We start from the raw sequence: 25534 nt of genomic DNA on the forward strand, positions 1-25534 counted from the left end.
TATATATATATATATATATATATAGCCTTTTGCGACTTGCTTTTCCTGCTTACTATTTTGTTAAATTAATGCTTATCAATACGTGTTACTTAATTAGTTTTCATTGCAGTGAGGAATTCCATTATATGACTATTTCACAACTTATTCATACTTTCTACTTTTGATTGATAGATATTTGGGTATTCTCAGTTATTTATTTTTACAAAAATTGCTGTTATGAACATGTTTATTCATGTCTCCTGGCTTATTCATTAAAAATTTTCTCTAGAGTATAAAAGAGTAAATTTATTTTACATTATAGGCTATAAGTATTTTCAACATTACTAGGTAATGTAAAACTATTTCCTGAAGTGGCTGTACAATTTATATTCCCATTACTCCACAATCTCTCCAACACTTGGATTTATCCAACTGTTTTTGTTTTTGTTTTTTGCTAATTTGGGTGTGTGAAAAATTTTATCTAATTCGTGATATTAATATGCATTTCCCTAGTTATTAATGCAATTGAACATTTTTACATTCAGACAGGCCATTCGTGTTTCCTCTTCTAATATATGAAAATGCATATTCATGCATTTTGCCTTCTTCTAAGAAATGAATGGTCTGTCTTTTTCTTGTTAATTTATATGAGTTCTTTTATATTCTAGATTCTAGCTTTTGTTCATATTGTATTGTAAATATTGTCTATGAATTAGTGACTTTTTAACTTTTTTGGTGTTTCCTTTTGATGTTCAAAAGTTCCTAGTTTTAATATAGTCAAATTTCTTTACTTTTCTTTATAATTAGCATTTTTAAAATTTTGTTTAAGAAATCTTTCTCTGCCTTGGGTTCATGAATTATTCTGCTAGTTCTTTCTAAAACTATAAAATTTTGCTCTAGAGCTATATGGATTTTGTATGACTGTGTAGTATGAGATATAATCTTCTTTTTCTTACGAGTAGGCAAATGGACCAGTACTATTTATTGAAAAGTCTAATCTTTCCTCACTAATCTGTAACAAAAGCTCTGTTATAGATCAGGTTTCCGTATTTGGCTGAGTTTATTTGGGACTCTGTATTTCATTCCACTGGCCTATGTGTTTATCTCTGCACCAATAGCATATGTACTTATTAGATTAATTTTATATTAAGGAACGATTTCTGGTGTGGTGAGTCCTTTCAGTATAACTCTTTAGGAATATCTTGGCTACAACAAGCTTCACAAAATGAGTTGGGCAGTTTTCCTGTTTCTCTTATTTGAAAACGTTTTGTGTAAGATTGAAATGACCTGTTTCTTAAATATTTGATATAATTTATTTGTAAAATGTCTTTACCATGTGCTCTATTTGTAAGAAGATTTAATTGGATTGAATTTCTTTAATAATAAAAAGTTCTTCAGGATCAGGAATTTTTTTTTTTTTTTTTTTTTTTTTTTTTGAGACGGAGTCTCGCTCATGTCCGCCAAGGCTGGAGTGCAGTGGCCAGATCTCAGCAACGCTCCGCCTCCCGGGTTCCACGGCCATTCTCCTCCTGCCTCAGCCTCCCGAGTAGCTTGGACTACAGGCCGCCCACACTCGCCCGGCCTAGATTTTTGTAAGTTTTTGGTAGAGACGGGGTTCACCGTGTTAGCCAGGATGGTCCCTCCGATCTTCCTGACCTCATGATCCCCGTCCTCCGGCTCCCAAAGTGCTGGGATTACAGGCTTGAGCCACCGCGCCCGGCCGGAATGAATTCTTGAAATAAATATACTTGACTATGAGATAAAATGAAAGAATAAAAATAGGAAGAAATATCGGCAATTATTTTTCTTTCACATAATAACTTACAGTTTTCTTTTAAGACATCTTAATAGCCAAAACCTCATTTGATTCTCTAATAGCACCAATATCAGTAAATTGGGTAAAGCAGGTATTCTGGAGAACATAGGAGAAGCAAGTGCCTGGGGGCGGTTTCCTTAGGAAAGGAAGTCATCTGCTTGACTGAAGACAGCCTTAATAATGAAACAACTGATAAATTTTTTAAACTTTTTGTTGAATTGCTGTGATGCATAGGGTACCTTGAATAGATTTTGAGATGAACTTGATTAAGAGGCAACTTCTTTCAATTGACATAACCTTCCTGAGAGTCATCGTTACTCCTTAGGCTGATTTCCTCTTCAGAATCTAAGATATAATATACATCTTTAATTTATCTCATCACTCTAGTGAGGCACCTTCCAGCATATGCTTTTGAATTTGTTAAGTGAAGGCATATCTTGAGTTTGTAATCCATGAAAGCTGGTATTAAAGACAAAATAAATATACTTCAGGAAAGGTAACATTTTTCACAACAGATGTGAGAGCAAAGAAACTGCTGACATGTTTATTAGCAATGGATAAACTGAATGTTTCAGTTTGGCCCAGCACCCAGAAAATGCAGATGTGTATCCAGATGCAAACCCCTAGAGTCTGCAAAATAAAATTTGTATTGGACATTTTACAAGATCTTTGGCACTTCCTGCTTGACAAGAAGTACCCCTGAGGGCCACCTATCTCATGATATTTAGGCAGTTTTTCCCTACTCTGGTAAGAGCCAAGAATTGCAGAGGGCAGAGGGCACAGTACAAAAAAAAAAAAAAAAAAAAAAAGAAAGCAACAAAGAATGAAAGAAAGGAAGGAAGAAAGAAGAAGAGAAAAATTAGAAATGAGAAGTTTTTTGACCTTCAAGTTAGGATTCTTAAACTTTTTTGACCTTCAAGTTAGGATTTTTAAAAAGTGGGTTTGGAATATGAGATGACTCAGTCATCTTTCTTCACCCTGGGTTATTTTTACTAGTTGTGAATACACCAAGCATTCCTTAGCTCTTGCAAACATTTATTTGAATGCGTAAGACCTCAGTTTAATTCCTGTCATTTCCCTGGTGGGAAAGTACTCAACTAAAGTCTTAGCTAATTTCAGAATGTAGTGACTTTTTTTTTTTTTTTAAGTGTATGGACAAACCCTAACCAAAAAGTAAGGCTCCATATAGGAATCCATGCTTTTAATAATATTTATTTAGGATAGAAAATACATTAGAGAGTGTCCAAAAACTTAATAATTTGGTATTGTGCCTACTTTAGGGGGGTGTATGGCTGAGTTAATTAAATTATTGATTAAAGAATCTTCCTTACAACTAACTCATTTTCAACAAAGAAGGAGCCAAGAATATACAATGGTGAAAGGACAGCCTCTTAAATAAATGATGCTGGGAAAACTGTATATCCATATGCAGAAGAATAAAACTAGGACCCTATCTCTCACGATATACAAAAATCAAATAAAAAGGGATTAAATATTTAAATCTAAGACCTAACACTATGAAACCACTAGAAGAAAATGTTGGGGAAATGCTCCAGGACATTGGTCCAAGCAAAGATTTTTTTTGTGTAAGACCTCAAAAGCACAGGCAACAAAAGCAAAAGTAGACAAATTAGATTATATCAAGCTAAAACACTTCTGCACATCACAGGAAACAATCGACAAAATGAAGAGAACCACAGAATGGAAGAAAATATTTGCAGACTATCCATCTGTCAAGGTATTCAAAACCAGAATATATAAGGAGCTAAAAGAACTCAATAGCACAAAAACAAACAATCTGATGTAAAAATGGGCAAAAGATCTGAATAGACATTTCTCAAATGAAGACATATAAATGACCAACAGGTATATGAAAAATCCTCAACATCACTAATCATCAGGGAAATTCAATCAAAACTACAATGAGATATTATCTCACCCCGGTTAGAAGGGGTTTATCAAAAGACAGAATAACAGATACTGGCAACAATGTAAAGAAAGGGGAACCCTCCCACTGTTGTTGGGAATGTACATTAGTGCAGCCACTATGGAGAACAGTATGGAGGTTCCTCAGAAAACTAAAAATAGGACTACCATATGATCCAGCAATTCCAATATTGTGTATATCTCCAAAAGAAAGAAAATCAAATCAAAGAGATATCTGCACTTCCATGTTTATTGCAGCACTCTTCACCATAGCCAAAATATGGAATCAACCTATGTGGTCATCAATGGGTGAATGGATAAAGAAAATGTGAGATATATAGATGTGATATATAATGTGATCTATCTATCTATCTATCTATCTATCTATCTATCTATCTACAAGGAAATATTATTCAGCCATAAAAAAGAAAGAAATGGCCGGGCGCGGTGGCTCAAGCCTGTAATCCCAGCACTTTGGGAGGCCGAGACGGGCGGATCATGAGGTCAGGAGATCGAGACCATCCTGGCTAACACGGTGAAACCCCGTCTCTACCAAAAAAATACAAAATCTAGCCGGGCGCGGTGGCGGGCGCCTGTAGTCCCAGCTACTCGGGAGGCTGAGGCAGGAGAATGGCGGGAACCCGGGAGGCGGAGCTTGCAGTGAGCTGAGATCCGGCCACTGCACTCCAGCCCTGGCGACAGAGCCAGACTCCGTCTCCAAAAAAAAAAAAAAAAAAAAAAAAAAAATTTTGTCATTTGCAGCAACATGGATGGAACTGGAAGTCATTATGTTCAGTGAAACAAGCCAAGCACAGAAAGACAAATATCACATGTTCTCACTCATATGTGTGACTTATAAAAGCGGATCTCATGAAAATAGTAGATTTGTGATTATCAGAGGCTGGGAAGGGTAGTGGGGAGGGGGTATGAAAAGAGATTGGTTAATGAGTATAAATATGCACCCAGAAGAAATAAGATCTTGTGTTCAGTACAACAGTAGGATGACTTTAGTTAACATTAATTGATTGTACATTTCAAAGAGATCGAAGAGAATAATTAGAATATCTTAGCATAAAGAAAAGATAAATATTTAGGGTGATAAATATCCCAATTACTCTGATTTGATTATATGAATGTGTCAGATTATCACATGTGCCCCCAAAATACGTCTATCTAATATGTATCAATAAAGCAAGAATCTGACTTTTCATCAGTTTAAAAAAAAAAACACTATTAATGGGTGTAATTTATTCAACCATATAAGCCAAGTACTGTGCCAATTGCTTTACATGCTGATAGTAACAATTGCTAACATTTGATCAGTTAATGTGTTACTCATTATGCTAAGCTGTTTACTTGCATTATTTTATTTATTTAATTCTTTCAAAAACTCCTTAAAGTCAATTTCACTATTATGTATATTTGATGTATGACAAGACTAAGGCTTAGAAAACTTAAGTGACTCTGTAAGATGTTTGACAATTTAACTGAGGGAAATTTAATTTAACTGAGGGAAAGCTATTTTGAGATTTTTTGATAATTTTTGTAATGTTGAAATTATTTTTGTGAACTTGTTTGGAACTTAGAAGGCCTTGAAAGTTGCAATGGCATTTAATTCATACACCTAACAAATTATATGCTGATTTGCTCCTGACTTGTCACTGCTATTCTCTCCTTGGTGCCAGGAGAATATGAATCTGCAGTGAGTTGCTCAAATAACTGAGCTTCTTTGAGGCACCAGGACTCAGAAACCAATAACCCAGTAGAGAACCTGGGGTCAAAACAGAAATTAGTGCACAAAAGGTAAATATTTAAAACAATAGATTTTCGTCAGATCAAGCAACAATAGCCAAGTGAAAGTGTTATTTAAAAATTGACGATACAATCCCCATGAACCCCCTTCACTGTGGCTTCTGGCTTTATTTTATACACAAACTTGATCTGAAAACATCTGTGCTTAAAAGTCATCAACATGGATGAAATTTGAGGCTTCATGTTGAATTAATGTCTATGTGTACATGTTTCTGGTATAACAGCAATGCATAAATGTATTTTCAGGATTGTTTAGAAACATAACATTTAAAATATTTGTTTCGACAAGCCAAATGTAACATTTTAACAACTTTCATTACAAATATAGTGATTGTGAAAATGTGCATATGCTTGGTCATTTGCCTCACTCACTAGACATGCTCCTACATGACTGTGGCAGTTGCTAACATTCAAATCTACTCTTTAAAAATGCAGATTTGCACTAGTGAGTAGATACCAAAAAATGCTTTAGAAGCTGTTATGGCAACACAAAAGGAGTATTCCCCCAAAAAATTTGAATTGAGAAATAGCAACGTCATTAGAATAAATATGTTGTCTCCTAAGGCAATGGCTTTCCTAAAATGTAAAGGGAAAAGTATTTCCTTTGAAAATGCCAAGCCTTATACATTTAGAACAGTTGTTCTCAAACTTCCATGGCTATAGAATCATTTAGGAATTGTATTAAAACAAATTTGCAAGTAGTGTGGGATCCAAATCTCAAATAATTCAGTGTGTCTGCAATGGAGTTCAGGAACCTGTATTTCAACAAGCTTCCCCAAGGAATTCTGATGCATGTGATCAACAGGCTATTCTCTGCAACACACTAATCTGGATACATTACTAACAGCCACGTCCTATACACCCAGGAATGTAACTTTACTATTTCATGTTTTCTTTCCTTAAACCATCTTGACATAGCTTAAAACCATGTTTGGGCTCTCTCGGTTATTTCCAGTTTCAACTCAAGTACAATAGTTAACCTTTTCACTATGACTTTAAGCCAGTAATTCTTACTAGATTACAAATAAAATTCCTCAGATTCAGAATTGTAATCCCTCCGTAATGTCCAGGACTACAGGCTTATAGCTTTGTCTGTGCCTGAATTGTTTTTTAAGTAGCTCTTGGGAGAAAAGCATGGTTTCATGGGAATAACAAGTATGTATGACACGGTCCCCACTTCGAGGGCACTTCTAGAGAGGGAGAAAAGGTGTGTGCGCAAGTAACTAAAATTGCACAAATCATGAAAGTCAAATGAAGAGTAGAGTAGCATTTCCTAAATCACGCTTCATACACTATTTATGACCCCTGAGATGCTAATAGGTGTTACAAATGAAAAAGGATTTGATGTCAAAGATTTTGTAAATGCTGAACCAAACTTAAATAATTTTATTTTTGAGAGTTATTAAAAGCTTTAACATGCGAATATGCATTATTATAAGGGATTATAGTACATTATCTCACTTCATGGTAGAGATTTTCACAAACTGACTAATTTAACAGTACACCAGTAGAATATGCACACACTTGGTGGATTAGTCAGGGTTCTCTTAGAGGAACAGAACTAACAGGCTATCTATATATCTATGTATCTATATGGGCGTTTATTAAGTATTAACTTCCATGATTAAAAGGTCCCACAATAGGCTGTCTTCGAGCTAAGGAGCAAGGAGAGTCAGTCCAAGTCCCAAAACTGAAGAACCTGGCATCCGATATTCTAGGGCCCAAAACATCCTGCGTGGGAGAAAGATGTAGGCTGGGAGGCTAGGCCCAGCTCACCTTTTCAGGTTTTTCTGCCTGCTTTTTATTCACTGGCAGCTGATTTGATTGTGCCACCAGATTAAGGGTGGATCTGCCTTCCCCAGCCCACTGACTGAAATGTTAATCTCCTTTGGTAACATCCTCACAGACACACCCAGGATCAACATTGCCTCCTTCAATCCAATCAAGTCGACACAGTATTAACCATCACACTTGGTAAATATGTTCAGGCAAATGCATAGGTTTTCTAAGGAAGATGGGATAATTCCTCAACAGGGTGATGAGAGAAAGTCTCAAGTAGATGTTGGCATTTGAGCTATACTCAATGACTACTTACAATCTTTGTTCACCAAAGACAAAATATTCATGGAAAAGGGGGGTTAACAATAGAATTATATTATAAGTAGCTATCCTTGAAAAAGGATCCTATTCTCAGATTAAAAAACAAAAGTTTTGAATTTGACAATTTGGAGATTAACTTTTGAGCCAGCAGTGACTGGAGAAATAGAGGGGTGGAAGCCAAATTTCACAGAATTAAGAATAAAGAGTTAGTGAGGAAATAGTTCTTAAGTGAAGATTTGTAAAAGAAGATGCTAATCTGGTATGGTTAATAGTAGAGTTGGAAAGCCTTTTTTTTTTTTTTAAATGGGGAGAGGCCTGAATATTTTATCTTAATGAATATATTTTTAGAAGCATATTATGAGTCTGTTCCTGCTGCTATAACAAAATATTTTAGCCTGGGTAATTTAAAAACAACAGAAATTTATTGCTTATAGCTCTGGAGGTTGGGAAGTCCAAGATCAAGGCGCCAGCAGTTAAAATGTCTGGTGAATGCTCTCTGCTTCACAGATGGCACCTTGTTGCTGTGTCCTCACATGACAGAAGGGGTAAGGGAGCGTTCTTGAGCCTCTTTTATATGGGCACTAATTTGCTTCCTGAGGGTGAAGCCCTCTACTTAATCACTTCTCAAAGGCCGCACCTCTTAGGACTATCACATTGGCTACTAGGTTCCAACATATGCATTTTGGGGGCCACCAACATCAGATCATAGCACATATTTAGAGGCTTTTTTTGAAATGCAAGGTCCTGACTCAAGATAATGACAAAGTCATTCACTAAGTCATGACAAAGTCATTCAGTAATTAAGACAATATTGCAATCATTATTTATTGGGACCTACTGTGCACCAGCTCTGATGCAGGTTCTAGTACGTAAAAGTGATTTACTTCTTCTCTCTTCTCAAATCACTCCAGGAAGAAATGCCTCAAGGCACAGCCATTTTGGCTGAGTTGGACTCTCATATGGTAATGAAAACTTGGAGGAAATAAAGGATTTAGCCACAGATTTAGAAAAATGAAAGTCATGCTTGTCTCTTTCTTTGCTTCCATTTCATTAGCTTATCAGACTCAGCTCAATAAATCAGGTAAGACTAACAAATGGAATTTCCCATCCCAATTTATTTTGTTTATTAATAGGTAAAATTAATTCTTAAGAATTAAGACATGGACATGTTTATTCATTTAAACTAGAAATAGACAAAACCTTTGTGGGCCCTAAATGCTCACTTCTGCACTCATCTGCTACCAACAAATGTTTTCCTACTGTTGTGCTTAATGCACTCGTCCAGCACTTTGTGTGATTACTAGTTGGGGGAAGTAGCATAAGATCAAAATACAAGAGGGAGTCAGGAACACAAATACTTTTAATGAAGAAGAATGTAAGAACTTGCTTTATCATATATTCAGATTTATTATAAAGACATAGTAATTAAGACAATGTGGTTTTGCACAGGGACAAACAAATAGACCAATGAGACACAATAAAAAGGCCCAGAAACAGGACAAATCATAGATTGACACCTGATGTATGACAAAGGCGGCATGAGAACTTAGTGGGGAAATTTTCAACAAATGATACTAGGACAATTGAGAATACATGTGGGAAATAAATAAAAATGGACTTATAAATGAAACCACACATAAAAGTAAATTCCAGATAAGGCGAAAGCCAAAATTTGAAAATAAAAATATAAAGCTTATGGAAGTAATAAACAAGAATAACTGCAGGATAGGGTAGTATTCTTCAAGTAACCATAAAAGGAAAGACTGATAAATTGACTATGTAAAATTAAATACTTCCATTCATCAAGAAAATCATAGAAACACTATAAAAATAATCAGCATTGTGTTTTAACCCATACCTGTAGCATGTATAATTGACCAAAATTTATATTTCAGAATATATCAAGTTTTGCATGTCCAAAATAAGACAGACACTTAAATAGAAAACAATGCATAAAAAACTTCAACAGGCAATTTATAAAAGAAAGCCAAAGGGATGCAATCTTATTAGTAATCAGAAAAATGTAAAGCCAATCTGTAATGATATATGTTAATTATATATGTTAACATTCTATCAGATTTGAAGGCAGAAATCTGACAAAACCAAGCAATGACGAGCATATGAAGCAGTGGAAACTCTCATAGGCTGCTGGTAGGAGAAAGAAACATCCAACATCTTTAGAAAACAGAATGGCATTAGCTATTAAATTTTAAGAGATATATACCTTATGATCCAGTGCAGTGGTCCTCAAACTTAATAATTTTCTCAAAAATTATTACAAGCTGTGTTTATGTTGGTTATATCTATAGATATTTACTATATTTGAAACTAAAAATAAGAAAAAGTTAAAATATTTACTTATTTAAAATAACAATGTTGTTATAAGAGTATTAAAATTAGATGCTAACCTAAATAACATTTTAATCAAAATAATTATTTCCACAGCAAGACAAATTTTAGGGGAAAAGCAGCATAGTTTTACAGTTTTAAAATGTCTTTAATGTCTGACTTACTAGAAGAAAGCTGGATTTTCCTGTCTGCTTCTGTTTTTGGTCTGGCTCAGTATTGCACGTGATGTAGCCTCTGGAAAATTCCTCTCTACATTCATGAGAGACTGAAAGTGGAAAGGGAAAATAAAGTCTTAGTATTATCGTGAAAATTGTTTTGCACTCACAGACCCAATGAAAGTGTCTTGATGTCCTCCCAAGGATCACCCTTTAAGAACCCTGCTAGAGAGAAACGCATGCACCAGAATGCAAGTATAAAAATGTTTATGGCAGCATGTCCATACAGTAGTCGTTCTTAGAAACAACCCAAGTGTCCATTTCAAGTGGGATAGATAAATAAACTTTGGTATGTGAATTCATGCAATGGACTACTGTACCGTGGTGGAAATGAACATACACATATATTTACACATAAAATATATAAAGATATGTACATATACAGTGAAGGAGAAAGTCTTGATGTGCTAAGAATGGACCTACTTGAAGGTAAAGGGATGTTTCAAATGATTACTGTGTCCCACCCAAACTTAAGATTATGACACTTCATGTGTGAGTCCGTTTTCTTTCTTTGCACAGTCACTGCTGTTTCTATTCTCTTTTGTCCTAGTTATCTTGATTAAAGTGATTAGTAAACAAATTTGATGGTTTGAAAAAAGAAAAAAAAATCCTAATGCTGAAAAACTAGTGCTCAAGTCTGGCATTCCCTCTGTACATTCACATGGCTGAGGTCATCTGCAAATAATTAGAAAGCACAACCATCAGCAATATTGTATTTGTTTCTAGTCTCAGAAGTTAATAGCGACTTCCCTTAGCTTTGTTTAGCCAGAAAAGTTTTCTAATGACAATACAATAATGTCTTTTACCAGTATGGAAGATCATAAATATTAAATAGGGAACATATCAGTTTTTGGCTGCAGGCACCTGGGTATGTTCCGTGGGTGGTGTTCTGGAATACATGGCTCCTGAGTAGGCCACATGAGATTTTGTGTAAGATATAAAGCAAGCAGGGAGGGACTCTTGAAATGAAAGACTGCCAAAAGCATGATGATTAAACAACTTTGGAAAATTTTTTTATTATTTTTTATTTTATTTTATTTTTTTTAGCAATTTGGCTAAAACCATGCTCTAGTCCAGCATTTCTTGTAAGCAATTATGTGGCAGTCCTTTTTCCATTGGGTCATAAGCTCTCAGAGGCAAAGGACCATATCATACGCTTTTCCTGTACCGCCCCCCCGCCCCAGAACCCTAATCTCACTTATGCATTGTACCTAGTGGATACTTAATCACTGTTGTTTATGATCTGACAGGCCCAAATCTCAAAATCCAGAGGCATTATTAGGAACAAGTTTGGTCAACTATTTTTAGCGTTTGAATGAGATCTTGTTTTGAGTTTGAAGTGGAGGCCCAGATATTTCTCCTTTATTCCAAGTAGTCTGGAATCTCTAAAAGATATTCTGCATAGCAAAGTATATATTTACAAAAGATCTCTTCAGCTGATTGACTCTTGGCATATTGCAGGCTCTTGTGCACAGACTTCTTTTCCAAGCTTTTGATAACTGTCCACACCAAAATGGAGCAATTCAGTCCATCAATTTGATGCTAATTTACACCAAGCCTGGACAAAATGAACGTCTGCTGCGGTTTCTGAAAAGTTCTAGAATGCAAAAGCAGGATTCTTTAAAAAATTTTTTTAACATTTTAATTATTTATTTTTTATAATTTTAACTTTTATGTTAAATTCAGAGGGTACATGTGCAGGTTTGTTAGGTGACGCTAAGGTTTCAGATATGAATGATCCCATCATCCAGGTAGTGACCATAGTACCCAATAGGTAGTTTTTCAGCCTTTGACTCCTTCTCCTTCTCCCCCAGTAGTCTCCAGTGTCTATTGTTCCTATCTTTATGTCTATATGTACCCAGTATTTAGCTCATACTTATAAGCAAGAACATGTTTGTGGTATTTGGTTGTCTGTTCTTGCATTAATTCAGCTAGAATGATGACCTCCAGTTGCATCCATGTTTCTGCAAAAGCTATAATCTCATTCTATTTTATGGTCGCACAGTATTCCATAGTGTGTATGCACCACATTTTCTTTTTCCAGTCCACTGCTGACGAGCATCTCGGTTGATTCCATGTCTTTGCTATTGTAAATAATGCTGTTATGAATATACAAGTGCATGTATCTTTTTTTTTTTTTGGAACGATTTATTTTCCTTTGGATATATATCCAGTAATAAGATTGCTGGGTTGAACAGTAGCTCTGTTTTAAGTTCTTTTGAGAAATCTCCAAACTGCTTTTCACAGTGGCTAAACTAATTTACACTCCCACCAACACTGTGTAAGCATTCCCTTTTCTCTGCAGTCCTTCCTGAGTCTGATTTTTTTTTAATCTTTTAGTAATAGCCATTATTCTGACAGGTGTGAGATGATACTTCATTGTGGTTTTGGTTTGCATTTCTCTGCTAATTTGTGGTGTTGAGCATTTTTTTCTATGTTTGTTAGCTGCTTGTATGTTTTCTTTGAGAATTAACTGTTAATGTCCTTTGCCCACTTTTAAACAGGTTTCTTTGTTTTCTGCTTGTTGAATTAAGTTCGTTATAGATTCTGGATATTAGACTTTGGTCAAATATATAGTTTGCAAATATTTCCTCCCATTCTATAAGTTGTCTGTTTATTCTGTTCCTTTTGCTGCACAAAAATTCTTTAAGTTTAATTAGGTCCCACTTACCAAATTTTGTTTTGTTTCAATTATTTTGAGGACTTAGTCATAAATTCTTCGCTAAGGCTGATGTCCACAGTGGTATTTCCTAGGTTTTCTTCTAGGATTTTTATAGTTCAGGGTCTTGCATTTAAATCTTTAAATATTGAATCTTTAATTAAAGATTTAAAGATAAGACCCCGAACTATAAAACTACATGGTGGAAGACAGGGATCCAGTTTCACTCTTCTGCATATGGCTGGCCAGTTATCCCAGGGCCAATTATTGATTAGAGAGTCTTAATTGCTTATTTTTACTAACTTTGTCACAGATGGTTGTAAATGTGCAGCTTTATTTCTGGGTTTTCTAACCTGTTTTATTGGTCTATGTGTCTGTTTTTGTAGTAGTACCATGTTGTGTTGATTACTGTAGCCTTATACTATAGTTTGGAGTCAGAAGACATGATGTCTCTGGCTTTGTTATTTTTTGCTTAGGATTGCTTTGACTATTAGCTCTTTTTGGGTTCCATATAAATTTTGAAATAGATTTTTCCAATTCTGTAAAAAATGACATTGGTAGTTTGATAGTAATAGCATTGAATCTGTAGATTTCTTTGGGCAGTGTGGCCATTTTAGTGATATTAATCCTTCCAATTCATGAGCATGGAATATTTTTGCATGTGTGTGTGTCATCTTTAATTTTTTTCACAGCGTTTTGTAGTTCTCCTGGTAGATATCTTTCACCTCCTTGGTTCAATGTATTCCTAGGCATTTTATGTTTTTTGTTTTTTGTTTCTGTGGCCATTATAAATGGGATTGTGTTCTTGATTTGACTCTCAGTTTGAACGCTATTGGTGTATAAGAATGCTACTGATTTTTGTATGTTGATTTTGTATCCTGAAACCTTACTGGAGATGTTTATCAGTTCTAGAAATCCTTTTGGCAGAGTCTTTAGGATTTTCTAGGTATAGAATCATATCAGCAAAGAGAGATAATTAGCCTTTTTCTCCCTATTAGTATGCCTTTTATTTATTTCTCTTACCTGATTGCTCTGGCTAGAACTTCTAAGAACAGAATTTTAAAGTGGATTCTTCTTTTGTTATTTCTTTTCTTGTTAAATGCATTGACTACCACATGTATCAATATGTTTAAATCATCTAGCAGGATTTCTAATTTCTCTGTTGTTTTTTCATCATTCCTCCCCCTAATGAGAGTCTCAATTAATGACTTAGGTCTGTACTTTTCATCTGGAAATTATATTTGCATAGTAATTAATGATCTACCAATAAATAATATCTATTGACTATTTATTGAAATACTATTATTATAGAATTATTTATCTAATTCATTCATTGTTGACTGAAAACTAGATGAATCACTTTAGATAGATGGCCAATGATTTGAGTGCCTACTATGAATCATATACTGTTGTTCTTAGTGTCTGAGAAGGCTGCCTAGAATAAAATAATCTATAACTGTAAAGCTGGCCATTTCATGGCATATAGCTGGCTGCCTTAATGTGCACCACATTTCCCTATCCCTCTTTCTCTCTTTTAATTTTTTAAGAGAAATAGAGTGATAAGCCTAATAATGTTTGGTCTTTGTTTTATCTGCACTTAAAACATTTTCAGGTGGTGTTTGATTCTAACATGCCATGCATTTCTAGTGATACCTTTCCCTCAAAGACTGAATTTTGTGTCATCTATCAAAGTATGAATCTCACATTAAATATACTCTTATCATATATTTCCTTTCTTTAATCTAACAACTTTAAAAAATAAGTTTTAATGTAACCTTTATAAATAAGCATGAGAATAACTTCAGAGGGTAGAGACTAGCCAGGGCCCAGCATTATTTAACAATAGTGACAGGATTCCAATTGTTCTGCCAGGAGGATGCCATGGCAACTATGCCAAAGTTCCCAATACCCTGATGCAGGGCATGGTGATAGTTATCATTTTACATAATATGACCTCAGTTGAATGATAAAGTAAGTACTCTTGCTTACCAATGTCACAGCTATGCAGTTAAGAGAGGGAATGTTCTCTAGTTACATATTCTCAGAAGCAGCCTGCATGTTATTGACTAGTGGGAAATCACCAGAAAGATGCTTTCCAACTTCGTGTTCCCTCTTCAGGATACATGGCTGGCCTAAGGACTACATGCAGTGGCTCCTCTCTTCTCTGTTCCAGGAGAATTCTGCTCCCATAGTAAAACCTAATTTTCCCCTTCCCAACAGAAGAGCTGCCCTTCCTCAAAGTTCTTTCTAATCGCCTTCATTTTCAAGTTTTTAAAAGCTGCCTCTTACTTTCCTTCCAGGATATTAGGATGCCTGAAAGAAGTTTATTTCCAAAAGTCTTATGTTCAAAGCACACACTATACTAGTTTTAGGAAAATTCTTATTGGCCTAAACTGAGAAGGTGTATGTCTGGAAGGAAAATAACTTGTGTGTGATACCTGGGTGGTCAGCAATAAAAAATACATGTCTTTTCAAACTTAATAAGTTTTGTTAAATTTCTTTTACTTCTGATGAATGTAAACTTTCAGGTACTCACACTTTAATATAAAAATTAGTTTTAAAGATGCTTTAAAATGTAACAAATGGAAAAAAATTAGTCTGTCTCAGCTAGCAGGAAATCTTAATCAGATCAATTCTAATTGGCCAAGATCCTCACCTCTCTGTAGACACCTCAATATTAACCATCATTTGCCTAGACTGAGAATGTGTTCCTATTAAAGGTAAAAGCAGACCCCAGTATATCCTGTATGAGACTCTCGCAAACATACATATTTGCCATTCATCAGCCAGGATCAAGTGGAACTCAACCCATCCTGGAGAAGCTAAGAAAGTGAATTTCTTCTAGGAAGCTACTTCCCGAAAATAGTGCTGCTATCAGGCAACTTTTACCAATAGACCAGTGATTTCCAAGACACATCTAAAGATGCATGCTAAGCCAGAACAGATCCCATTTTTACCTCCTTTATATTTTAAAGGCTTTGAGCATCTTCGCTGCAGAAAAACGAACAAATAGACACAAGCCAAACAAACAAAACCCTCCTTGACACAGTTAAAAAAGAACATTGAGATTTCATGCTTTAAAAAATTAAATAATATGTTTTTCTTTAATTCAAAGACAGGTGAGAAAAAACATTTTCCTTATGATAATCCAGACTGAGGGACGGAGAAGAAGAAAATTTCCTGGAAAAATAAAACACTTTTCCATGGTTATGAGTCAGTATTTCATGCATGATGATTTTCAATCAAGAGGATTTTGATATGAGAATCATTAGAGAAAAAAAAAGTCCTCAACATGAAAGGGAGCAAAGAAGCATCAATAAAATCTTTTCTAGATTAGAAGCGGCAACAGGGCTGACCTACTGTTTAGTTGATAAAAGCATGAGGCTAGGAATTTGACAGACCTGGGTTCAAACCCAGTCTTCACCGGTTATTGTGAAAATTTGGACGGATTATTTAACTTCTCCAGTCTAACTTCCCCATCTCTAACATGTTCATAATAATATGAAATCTACATCAGTTTTAGAACTCAATGAGACCATGCCTAAAGGAGTTAACACAGTACTGGGCCCAGCATAAAGCTGCTGTAAGGTTTTTATTTTTCTCTTCTGGCAATAGACTTTTGTGACTGTTTCAACAGTTTAACCCCACATCTCTAACAAGTTGCCAAAAAACAATTTTCCATCCTTGCCCCTTTTAACCACACCCTGCTTTAATCATGAACCAGATTTCAACACTGTCCCTGAAAGGTCACCATAGACCTCCAAGTAAAACTTTTTCTTTCTCTCTCCATCCACCCATCCATCCACCCTTCCATCTATCTTAAAAATAGTTCTAATAGTAGAATATTGTAGGATTAAAAAATTATCTTCAAATTTAGCTGATGTGTTATATTATTTTTCTTTCAGAGTCAATTTTACTTTTTTACATAGTGAATTTTACAATTTTACATAGTGAAACACACTATGCCCAGTTTTTAATGTAATCCCAATACTCTAATTTTGGAGTACATTTTATAGATCTAGTTATTCAGTATCTTTATCAGTTCCTTCTTGTGCAATGATGGAAAACCTAACTAAATTTGGCTTAAGCCAAAAACAAACAAATAAATAAAGTCCTCGAAAAACAAAATTGCCAGGGGTGGTAGTAAGTGGATTCATTGGCTCTCCTAACTAAAAAATTTTGGGGCAAAACCATGAGCTGTATCCAGACACTCAACGAATGCCTCTAGAACTAAGTATTCTCATGTTTTAGTTCTGCCTCTTGGGCAGTGGCTTTATTTTTAGGTTTCCATGAAATGCCAAGGTGGTTGCTTGGAGCCCCAGGCCCACTTGATTCCAGGTTTACTTACATCTGGCAGAAAAGAAAATGCCGTTTTTCTCCTCCTCACTCTTTCTCTCAAATCCTAACAAAAGAGTCACTCTGTGTCCAAATACTGTGTACAAAGAGGGTTACATGAATGCTGGGTCCAAAAGTAAGATGTTTGGTAAACTGTCTCCTCTCCAAGTGGCTTCAGACAAGGGTGAAATACGGTTATTTAAATTGGGTAATTCTCACTATCACAATTTTTTTAAATGCTAGAATATTTGGAAATAATTCAATCTACTATGGCCATCTCCAAGTATCACAACACATGCCAAACAACTTCTCACTAGGTGTTAAGCAAGTTATTGGGTTTGAAGAAACATATATTGGTGGCACCAACTTCCTAGGTGATAGGTGACAGGGATACAGCAGTGAACAAACAGAGAATTCTGCCTTTATGAAGTGTATAGTCAAATGTGAGAGACAAAAAACAAATAAGAAAAACTAAGCTATATAATAATGTGTTAGATAACAATAAATGTTAAGAAGAAAAGCAACAATTGGGAAGGGGGATTAGGAGTGTTGAGAATAATGAGGTTTTTAAATTTTAGGTGCAGTGACTGGGGACGGCTTCACTGAGGAAATATTTAATGTAGATCCCAGCTTTATACAGTTAATGTAGAAGACGTGGAACATAATCATGATAGCTACAATTTTATGAAAATTTAGAATGCCTTAATTTAATATTGATGATTCATTGGATAGGAACTTATATAGCGTAAGTTCAATGGGGTGAGAAAGAAGAGCTTGTTAAATAAATTTTGCTTTTAAAATGATTGTAAATAGGATTTTAAAGCAACTTAAGAGAAAAAACATTTTCCAAAAAATTTACAGATACATGTAAATAAAAACATTTGGTATGTATAATTAAAATAATTTTCTGCACTCACTAAAGAGGTCCCCTGAGTGCCACTTTAGCAAACAACATATTGCTAGCCTCCAATTATTTTAAGTATAAAATAATCAAACTCCACATTAAAAGATTTAATTCATATATTTTACTAATTCAGAGATGCTTTCCTACCAAGATGAGCCAATGTTATTTTCCTTTGCACATTAAAACCGGAACAGGAGAAGACTCTTGGAAAATGGCAGTTTAGGAAGCACCAGGAATCTGTTTTCTCACCTACGCAATAACTGCACTGGCAAAATCTTTCTGATGTAGCTATTTTGGAATTTTGAAGTCTATTAAAGACTTGAAATTTCCAGGGGAAGGCAGGAACAGTAAATTGTGGTTGATTTCAGTCAATTTCAGCTTTTAGCACAATAGCATCTATCCATCCTCCATCTCGGTGGCAGAGGGCCATGCATATGTTTCTGAAACAGTTTACACAGACCTCAAAGGAACCAGGCTGAGCAACAAGAATCCTATCCTTCAAATATCAGAGATCTGTGCTTCGGTTGCTGGTTACTGCTTATGACTATAGAGGTGCAGACAAAGAGGCAGGCAGCCATTATTGTTGCACCTCTCCTGATTTGTAACAAGTCCCTCTCCCTCTAGTTGAAGTGATTTCCAAGAAATTTAAAGAACCAGTGACTATCCCTGACACCTTCATTTCTCCCCCTTTTTAGAAGCAAGACATTAAAGACTATAACATTCAAAGCAATTGCATAAATGGGGAAAATTAGAAAGTGAATGTGCATGCCTAAGCAAAGGCACAGGCTCAGAAAAGACCTGAGGAGACTTTAAATTTATACCTCAGATTCTTAGCACAAAGACAGCATACAACAATAAAAGAAAAAACAAAAAGAAAAAAATCAGTGAATCTTGGGGAAGAAGGAGAATCTGATTTCCACAGTTACAGTGTTATTAGATTGAAATCTAGAGTTTCAATTAAAAAATCCACAAATTGTACAAAAAAAACAGGTATAACCCATTTAAAAGAAAAATAAATACACAGAAACTGTCCCTGGAAAAAAATGTCTTATGATGGATCTACTAAACAAAGACTTTAAAACAACTGTCTTAAAGATCTTCAAAGAACTAAAAGAAGACATGGAGAAAGTCAAGAGAAATATGCATAAACAAAATGAAAATATCAATAAAGAAATAAAACACCTAAAAGAAATTAAAAAAAAAATTTCTGAAGCTGAAAATTACTATATCTGAAATTAAAAATTCATTAGAAGAATTCAAAGACAGATTTTTAACAGGCAGAAGAAAGAACCAGTGGACATGATGATAAGAAAATGGAAATTATTGAGTCTTAGAAAGAAAAAAAAAATAGAAGAAAACTGAACAAAGCCTAAAGGACCTGTAGGACACCATCAAGTGGACCAAGATATGCACTGTGGGAACCCAGAAGGAGAGAAGAGAGAAAAAGTGGAGGATAGAATATGTAAATAAATAGTTGGAAAGCCTCCCAAACATTCAAGAAGCCAAATAAACTTTAAATTGGATGAACTCAAAGAAACTCACATCAAAACACATTATGATCAAACTGTTAAAAGCCAAAGAAAAAAAGAATTTTGAAAGCCGCAAGAGACAAGCAACTTATTACATACAAGGTATCCTCAATAAGTTTATCAGCAAATTTCTCATCAGAAACTTTGGAGGCCAAAAGGCAGTGGGCAGCTATATCCAAATTGCTGAAAGCAAAAAACAAAACAAAAAACAGTTAATCAAGAATTCTATATCCAGTAAAATTGTCCTTCAAAATTAAGAAAGAAATCAACACATTCCCAGGTTGCAAAAAAAGCTAACGATATTTATGACAACTAGAACTTCTCTCCAAAAAATGCTAAAGGGAATTCTCCAGATTGAAATGAAAGGACACTAGACAGTAACTAAAAGCCATATAAAGAAATAAAGGTTAATTATTACATGGGCAATTATTTCCTACATGATGTGAAACTAACATATTTTAAAAACTAGTATTACTGGAACTTTGGTTTGCAACTCTATATTTTGTTTTCTAAATAGTTAAAAGACTAATAGAATAAAAAGAGTTTATGTTTTGAACACACAATGTAAGATGTAATTTTGTGATATTAACTACTGAAAAGAGTGGAGATAGAGCTATCAAGGAGTATGGTTTTTGTATGTTATTAAAGTTAAGCTGGTATAAATTCAAACTAGAGTGTTATAAATTTAGGGTGTTAAATGTAACAGCCATAATAACCACAAAAACAGTTGTAGAATATAAACAAGAGAAAATGAGAAAAAATTAAAATGTTCACAAAAAATGAGCTAAGCACAAAAGAAGACAGTAATGCAGGAAATGAGGGACAAAAAGCTATAAGGCAAATAGAAAACAAATAGAAAAAAATTACAGAAGTAACTCTCTTCTTTAAAATACAATCATCCCTCTGTATCTGTGGGCTCTGCATTCCCAGATTCAATTAACTACAGACCAAAAACGTTTGAAAAAAATACAGCAATGAAAACCAATACAATATAAATAGAAATACAGTGTAAAAATGCTATGTAATACTACTTAGATAGCACTGACATTTTATTAGGTATTATAAGCAATTTAGAAATGATTTAAAGTATATAGGAGAATAAGCATAGATTATATGCAAATGCTATGCCATTTTGTGTAAAGGATTTGAGCATCTGTGAACTTTGGTATACATAGGAAGTCTTGGAGCTGATTCTCCAGAGATATCAACAGAGAACTGTAGTTACTTTAAATGTTAAAGTATTAATCTCTCCAATCAAAAGGCAGAGATTGTCAGAATTAAGAAACAAAAACATGATCCAACTATATTCTGTCTGCAAGAGACTCACATTAGCTCTAAAGACACAAATGATTGAAAATGAATGAATTGCAAATAATTCCATGAAAATACTAACCAAAAGACAACACAGGTTGCTATTCTAATGACAAAAAACACATTTTAAATCAAAAAGAGGTAACAAGAGACAAAGAACATTATGTTTCAATTCAAAGTTCAATAGAATATGACAATAAAATAATTATAAACATTTACACATCTAACAATAGACCATCAAAATAGATGAAGCAGAAATTGACAAAATTGAAAGGAGAAGTAAACAGTTCTACAATAATAGTTGGAGACTTAAATACCCCACTCTCAATAATGGCTAGAGCAACCAACACAAGATAAGTAAGGAAACAGGACGTCAACAGAACATTGGACCAACTATATTTAACAGATAGAAATACATAGAACACTGTACTCAACACCAACAAAATGCACATTCTTCTCAAGTGCACAAGGATGTTTTCCAGTTTAGAACATGTGTTAGTTGATTCTTGCATTGCTATAAATACCTGAGGCTGGATAATTATAAAGAAAAGAGGTTTTCATTGGCTCATGATTCTGCAGATTTTACATGTATCTCTTCCTCCAGCATCTGCTCCTGGTGCAAGCCTCAGGAAGTTTACAATCATGATGGAAGGCAAAGGAGGAGTAGGTGCATCACATGGAGAGGGTGAAAGCAAGAGAGAGGAAAGGAGGATGTGTCAGATTCTTTTAAATAATCAGATAATGTGTGAGCTAACTAAGCAATAACTCATCTATCACCAAGGCATTGGTGCTAAACCAATCATGGAGGTCTGCCCCCATAATCCAATCACCTCCCACCAGGCTCCCCATCCAACACTGGGAATCATATTTTAACATGAGATTTGAAGGAGACAAACATCCAAACAGTATCATACCAAATAATAGGTCAGAAATTAAGTCTCAGCAGATTTTAAAAGGTAGACATCATGCAAAGTAACTACCCCAACCAAAACGGGATAATTTGTAAAAATTAAACCCATCAGTGAATCGAAGAATAAAAGGGGAAATAAGAAAGTAAGTAGAGATAAATAAAAATGAAAACACAGTATAGCAAAATGTATGGGATACAGCAAGAGCAGTGCTAAGCGGAAAATTTATAACTATACTTACATTAAAAAACAAGAGGAATCTCAAATCAACAATTAACTATACAACTTAAGGAACCAGAAAAAAAGAACAAACTAGACCTAAATCTAGCAGAAGAAGGGAAATATTAAAGATTACAGCCAGATCAACAAAATATAGTACAAAAAATAGAGAAAATCAACAAAACCAAAAGCTTGTTCTTTGGAAAGATCAACAAAGTTGACAAATCTTTAGCTAGATGAACTAAGGAAAAAAGAGAAGATTCAAATTACTAAAAGCAGAAATGAAACCATGGTGATTACCAACTCTATAGGAATTAACTGGATTATAAGAAAGTACTATGAACAATTATAAACTAAACAACTGGATAACCTAGATGAAATTGAGGAATTCCTAGAAACAAGATACACCAAGATGAAATAATGAAGAAATAAAAAATATGAATACACATATAATTGGTAAGGAAATTAAATCAGCAATCAAAAATCTCCTGACAAGGAAAAGCCCTGGACTTGAGAGTTTCCCTGGTGAATTTTACTATGCATTTTAAACACCACCAATATTTCTAAAACTTTTTAAGAACTGGAAGAGGAAGGAACACTTTCCAACTCATCTTAAAAGGCCAGAATCAACCTCATACCGAAACTGGACAACAACATCACAAGAAAAGAAAACTACAGATCAATATCTTTTATGAACATTGATGCAAAAATCCTCAATGAAATACTAGCAAACCAAATTCAGCAGCATATTAAAGTGTTATACTCCATAAGCTAGTGGGATTTAGTCCTGGAATGGAAGGTGATTTCATGTATAAAAATTGATCAATGTAATGCACTACATGAATAGAATAAAGGGGTTAAAACACACATAGTCATCTAAATATATACAGAACAAATATTTTCTTTTTTTAAATTATACTTTAAGTTCTAGGGTACACATGCACAATGTGCAGGTTTGTTCAATATGTATACATGTGCCATGCAGGTGTGCTGCACCCATTAACTCGTCATTTACATTAGGTATATCTCTTCATGCTATCTCTCCCCCATCCCCCCACCCCATGACAGGCCCCAGTGTGTCGTGTTCCCCACCCTGTGTCCAAGTTCTCATTATTCAATTCCCACCTATGAGTGAGAACATGTGGTGTTCAGTTTTCTGTCCTTGTGATAGTTTCCTCAGAATGATGGATTCTAGCTTCATCCATGTCCCTATGAAGGACTCATTCATTTTTATGGCTGCATAGTATTCCATGGTGTATATGTGCCACATTTTCTTAATCCGGTCTATCATTGATGGACATTTGGATTGGTTCTGAGTCTTTGCTATTGTGAATAGTGCCACAATAAACATACGTGTGCATGTGTCTTTATAGCAGCATGATTCATAATCCCTTGGGTATATACCCAGTAATGGGATGGCTGGGTCAAATCGTATTTCTAGTTCTAGATCCTTGAGGAATCACCACACTGTCTTCCACAATGGTTGAAAACTAGTTTACAGTTCCACCAACAGTGTAAAAAGTGTTCCTATTTCTGCACATCCTCTCCAGCACCTGTTGTTTCCTGACTTTTTAATGATTACCATTCTAACTGGTATGTGATGGTATCTTATTATGGTTTTGATGTGCATTTCTCTGATGGCAAGTGATGATGAGCATTTTTTCATGTGTCTGTTGGTTGCATAAATGTCTTCTTTTGAGAAGTGTCTGTTCATATCCTTTGCCCACTTTTTGATGGGGTTGTTTGATTTTTTCTTGTAAATTTGTTTAAATTCTTTGTTGATTCTGGATATTAGCTCTTTGTCAAATGGGTAGATTGCAAACATTTTCTCCCATTTTGTAGGTTGCCTGTTCATTCTGATGGTAGTTTATTCTGCTGTGCAGAAGCTCTTTAGTTTAATTAGATCCGATTTCTCAACTTTGGCTTTTGTTGCCATTGCCTTTGGTGTTTTAGACACGAAGTTCTTGCCCATGCCTATGTCCTGAATGGTATTGCCTACATTTTCTTCCGGGGTTTTTATGGTTTTAGGTCTGACATTTAAGTCTTTAATCCATCTTGAATTAATTTTTGTATTACGTGTAAGGAAGGGATCCAGTTTCAGCTTTCTACTTATGGGTAGTCAGTTTTCCCAGCACCATTTATTAAATAGAGAATCCTTTCCCCATTTCTTGTTTTTGTCAGGTTTGCCAAAGATCAGATGATTGTAGATGTATGGTATTATTTCTGAGGGCTCTGTTGTGTTCCATTGCTCTATATTTCTGTTTTGGTACCAGTACCATGATGTTTTGGTTACTGTAGCCTTGTAGTATAGTTTGAAGTCAGGTAGTGTGATGCCTCCAGCTTTGTTATTGTGGCTTAGGATTGTTTTGGCAATGCAGGCCCTTTTTTGGTTCCATATGAACTTTAAAGTAGATTTTTCCAATTCTGTGAAGAAAGTCATTGGTGTCTTGATGGGGACAGCATTGAATCTATAAATTACCTTGGGCATATGGCCATTTTCATAATATTGATTCTTCTTATCCATGAGCATGGAATGTTCTCCCATTTGTTTGTGTCCTCTTTTATTTCGTTGAGCAGTGGCTTGTAATTCTCCTTGAAGAGGTCCTTCACATCCCTTGTAAGTTAGATTCCTAGGTATTTTATTTTCTTTGCAGCAATTGTGAATGGGAATTTACTCATGATTTGGCTCTCTGTGTGTCTGTTATTGGTGTATAAGAATGCTAGTGACTTTTGCACATTGATTTTGTATCCTGAGACTTTGCTGAAGTTGCTTATCAGCTTAAGGAGATTTGGGGTTTTCTAAATATACAATCATGTCATCTGCAAACATGCACAATCTGACCTCCTTTTATCCTATTTGAATACCCTTTATTTCTTTCTCCTGCCTGATTGCCCTGGCCAGAACTTCCAACACTATGTTGAATAGGAGTGGTACGAGAGGGCATCCCTGTCTCGTGCCAGTTTTCAAAGGGAATGCTTCCAGTTTTTGCCTATTCAGTATGATATTGGCTGTGGGTTTGTCATAAATAGCTCTTATTATTTTGAGATAAGTCCCATCAATACCTAGTTTATTGAGAGTTTTTAGCATGAAGGGCTGTTGAATTTTGTCAAAGGCCTTTTCTGCATCTATTGAGATAATTATGTGGTTTTTGTCTTTGGTTCTGTTTATGTGCTAGATTACGTTTATTGAATTGCATATGTTGAACCAGCCTTGCATCCCAGGGAAGAAGCTCATTTGATTATGGTGGATACGCTTTTTGATATGCTGCTGGATTTGGTTTGCCAGTATTTTATTGAGGATTTTTGCATCGATGTTCATCAGGGATATTGCTGTAAAATTCTCTTTTTTTTGTTGTGTCTGTCAGGTTTTGGTATCAGGATGATGCTGGCCTCGTAAAATGAGTTAGGGAGGATTCCCTCTTTTTCTATTGATTGGAATAGTTTCAGAAGGAATGGTACCAGCTCCTCTTTG

General features: G+C 34.9%; 1 protein-coding gene and 1 pseudogene across 1 annotated transcript in view; one reads left to right on the forward strand and one right to left on the reverse strand.

Moving 5' to 3' along the window:
- The window catches only part of GORAB (golgin, RAB6 interacting), a 145717-nt gene extending 135553 nt beyond the window's left edge, over nt 1-10164 (reverse strand). The window contains exon 1 of the mRNA XM_017868417.1: nt 10147-10164. The gene's annotated coding sequence lies outside the window, so the exon portion shown is untranslated. The remainder of the gene's footprint in view (nt 1-10146) is intronic.
- The window catches only part of LOC108527258 (HAUS augmin-like complex subunit 4 pseudogene), a 52845-nt pseudogene that overhangs the window by 5998 nt on the left and 21313 nt on the right, over nt 1-25534 (forward strand).

Source organism: Rhinopithecus bieti, unplaced genomic scaffold, assembly GCF_001698545.2.
Source record: "Rhinopithecus bieti isolate Rb0 unplaced genomic scaffold, ASM169854v2 scaffold_4101, whole genome shotgun sequence".
Classification (NCBI taxonomy): Eukaryota; Metazoa; Chordata; class Mammalia; order Primates; family Cercopithecidae; genus Rhinopithecus; species Rhinopithecus bieti.